This window comes from Eurosta solidaginis, chromosome 1, assembly GCF_040869045.1.
Source record: "Eurosta solidaginis isolate ZX-2024a chromosome 1, ASM4086904v1, whole genome shotgun sequence".
Lineage (NCBI taxonomy): Eukaryota > Metazoa > Arthropoda > Insecta > Diptera > Tephritidae > Eurosta > Eurosta solidaginis.
Genome location: NC_090319.1, coordinates 268621659 through 268625798, shown reverse-complemented (window position 1 = coordinate 268625798; position 4140 = coordinate 268621659). Strand labels below are relative to the sequence as shown.

The 4140-nt window shown below is 38.5% G+C and overlaps 1 pseudogene; it reads left to right on the top strand.

Annotated features, from left to right (window-relative positions):
• The first annotated feature begins 1283 nt into the window (after positions 1-1283).
• LOC137238954 (U2 spliceosomal RNA) lies at positions 1284-1460 on the top strand (annotated as a pseudogene).
• Positions 1461-4140: the final 2680 nt, after the last annotated feature.

Below are 4140 nucleotides of genomic sequence, written 5' to 3'. Positions count from 1 at the left end.
GTCGGTCGTATCTTTGTACTTTATTTACAACGTTTGAACTTTTTATGTTATTCTTTTCTTGCTTTGTCAAAACAGGAATATCTTGTTAGTCGATTTTTTTTACTTTGGCGTAGACGAGCGGTTTATTATCTTTTCGCGTATATTTAAGATTTTTTTTTTGGGGACAATTTTTTGCTATTATCATTTCTTAGAAAATAATATGGTGACACAAGATGAGATAAACCACTTTCAATTCATTTTGGAAACAGATCGAAAAAGTATCTACAAACAAATAAAGGAAATGGTGCAGAAGGGCCAAAGAATTTCGTTGAAGGAGTTGACACAACGTCGTGTTGTACTTAAGCATATGTTGGAAGGCGTAGATCGGATATATCAGCAAGAGTTTGCCAATAAAGTGAAAACGCGAATAGACGAAGATATTAACAAACGTAGAACTATTTTGCTGCAAATCAAAGAAGAGCGCAAACGAAAAAATCAGGAGTTTGTTGAACAGGAAAAGATACAGCGAGAATTGGAGAGTTGCTACGAGGTCTGCGATGAGCTGAAACATAACGAAAGAATACAGATAAAAGATACACTGCTTGAACAAATAACCGAAAAAGAGCGCGTTCTTTAAAACGCAAAAACGAATTGAATGAATACTGGCGCAGAGTAAGCGAAATCAATGCGAAACGTTTCGATGAACATTTGGAAGAAGAGCGATGTATGAAGAGAAACTTACAAAGGTGAACCAACCTAGTGCTAGAACAGCAAATAGAAACAAATAAACGACGACGAGAAGACGAAAATGCCCAAAGGAAACAGGAAAAAATTTAATTAGAAAAATTGATACATGATATGGAATTAGAAGAGCGGGAAAAAAGGCTCAAAGATCTTTCAGCAAAAGCGATCGCCTACCGCAAGGAATTGCTCGACTGCATAGAAGAAATAAAGAGGAAACTCGAAACTGAAGCATACCAAACCAAAGAAGAGGAACGCACACAAATGGCAAAACTGAAAAAGAAGACGAGGCACAGCGCTTGGCTTTGGAGCAGCGTAAACGCGCCGCCTACAATGCTACAATTAAAAAAAATAAATAAATGTAAGGCGCGATAACCTCCGAAGAGATCTAAGGCCGAGCTTCTCTTCCAATTTGCGTCGTGCTCCTCTTGATTTTTCCCTACAAATTGGCCGGACGGGACCTACATGTTTTATGCCGACTCCGAACGGCATCTGCAAGGCAGATGAGTTTTCACTGAGAGCTTTTCATGGCAGAAATACAATCGGAGCGCTTGCCAGACACTATCGCTTCTCGGCCTATGGCTTAGATCAAAAGTGTAGTATCTGTTCTTATTAGCTTAACAATGCTACAATTAAATATATAAATTATGCACGACGTATGCATAAATTAGAAGAACAAGCGCAGGCGCAGCGTGACGCACGCATTGACGATTTGCGCCATGTCGACTATTGTACAAAAGAAAATTTGAAAGCAGAAATGGATCGACGAGCAGAGATGGCTAAAATTTACTATGCCGAATTGCGACTACAAATATGCCAACAATTTGAGAAGCGTATGCGTGAAGCGCAAGAGCAACGTGAACAAAAAATGCTTATAAATCCATTCGCGCATAAGGAGAAGAATGCAGCGGACTTGAGGTTGAAGCGGCATAAAATGCGTTATGAGCTCGATAAAAAATTGGCTGGGAATGAGCGTTTGCGTAAAGAGGATGAGTGCAATATAATTTACAATTGCAAAAATTAGCTAATGATCGGGTATTTTGCATGAATTTGTCGGAGGAATATATAAAAGAGCGTAAAAACAATTTGCCGCTACATCCCAATTGGCGCATTTATGCTTGTTCCCAGAAAGAACATAATCGGCAAGAGTGTGAACGCAGGTTATGGGGGGGTGAGAGCGGCGCTGGTGGCGATGGTAATAACGAGTGCACGAATACTTGCATAAAATCATGCGGTCGACGTAGTCGTCTACCGAAATCTTGTGTAAAACATAATTATTTGAGGGAGTTAAAAACGGCACCCGACGTGGAAATGAAACGCATGCAAAAGGAGATATGTTAGGTGTAGCGGGGTAGAGATGATATTTCTTTCTTTTATAAACAAAATTTCGCCGAAATAAACCGAATAAAAATAAGTATGCATATTGATTTATATCAAATGTGGCATTGCTTCAGTTATTTAATCAAAGTAATCAAGGCGAATCCATACCAGGTGGTAGAAGGAATTCAACCAATTCGCCGTGCAGAAAAATGAAGTCAAAAGAAAATGTTCATAGATTTCGATTAACTGACATTTTGTTGTACACGGCTTTGTATGGAAAATTATTAAGAAGAAGCAATCAGCTGATGGGATAATACCACCTGTAATGAATTCGCCTTGAAATGAACAAAGAAGATGTACGCTATCTGAAATGGTAGAGATGTATTTTCAACGGTGCGAAGAGGGTACAATTTTTACCCGCTTTGCAAAAGATGAGCATAAAAATTAATGCCTTGCTACGAAGGCCATTACAGAAACTGTTTTTTCTGCATATCAGTGTCATCTAACGCCATTACAAAAGGGCATATAGAGGACCAGTGCGAGTGTGGCATCGAATAAAATGAAATTAAAATTCAATAATGCGTCTAAAGTGAACTTACCTCAACTTCAACTGAAGTTGAAGCTTTTATCGAAAACCGGCCATAAAAGGGAGAGGAGGTATTCATTATTTATTTGAACTATAGTATGTTTGCGCACTTAAATGGATTTCGGGTTCGGTGAAAATTTTTACAGTCCCACTTGGAAGTGACCATAATACTTCTAAATATGTTTCCATCCCTAAAAATGCATTGATACTGCCATCTGCTCTGTTGATTTGTCGTTGACAGTCGGAACTAAAACATATGCCTTTCTAATATATTGTTACGAATATTAGCAAAACTAAGGAGTGCTGCCGTCTCTAAGCCGATGCTTAGCAGTGACGTGAATGCACATCAATAATTCAATCATTATGTATCTACATAAACGAAACAATAACTGCGTCTACATATATGTACCATGTACGTATACGAGCAGCGGAGAGTCAATGCACTAACATATGCATATATCTGAGATACTCCTATAAGTATGCAATGAGAAAAACTATAAAATTGTGCAATTGTAGTTACAGCTGAGAAGTTTGAGAGCTACTGGACTAGTAGATTCTGGAAGCGCCTAGAAGATGTATAAAATTGTGCTATTTTAGTTATAGCTGAGAAATTTGAGAGCTCATGGACAATGCTAGTAGATTCTAGAAGATGCGAACGAGGAAACCAAAGAGTATAAAAGGCGACAGATGTAGAGGCGCTGGAATTCAGTTTGATTTGAGTTGTCAAGCAGTTTCGATTTAGACGATATCTAGCGAGCAATAGCAGTATTATTTTGAATAGTAGAGTTTCATTGAGCTATCAATCAGTGTGGTTATTAAGCAAGCTATTCGTTGCACAGTTTGAGTGTTATTGTGAAGTACTTTAATAAAGGCCATTTTGACTTTGATACTTTCTTAGCAAGCTAAACGTTCACTCTTGAAGCCAGATTCGTGAGTAAGTTCTGCACTGGCTAACAGAACTGCGGTTCTTCCGCTTGGCTGCGTGTATTTTACGTCTTGCTCTAGACAGGTGTAAAGAGTAGATAGATGGGTCCAGCAATATTCCAGAATTGGTACTTCTTTGACATACAAGTTTTTTGTTATAACCTAGCACTCTATCCATTACCCTCTTCGATATCTCTTTTTAGCATGAGCAAATCGAACAAATTACTGTGATATAGTTCTACGTGGGGATACATCTACTCTTGTTAGGTTTTCCATACCTAAATAGCTGGGATTGCCCAAGACATTGAGCCGTACCTACAAACTTCCACTGGGTTACGCACTTCCAATTAAAACTACAATTGTAAAAGAGAAATTTGCCTAGACAAACCTCAAAAACTGTTCAGAAAGGTATTCGGTTTTATTAAGAGACACACCCGGTTTGCATGTGCCCGTTTGAATAAGAAGATGTGATAGTTACTAGTAGTTTTGCAGAACGCTAATGATATACATATATCTGACATCCTCCGTATCATAAGTGGCATCGACATCAATTTCAATACATTGGAGAGATTGGTTAGCCTGCGTTTCGG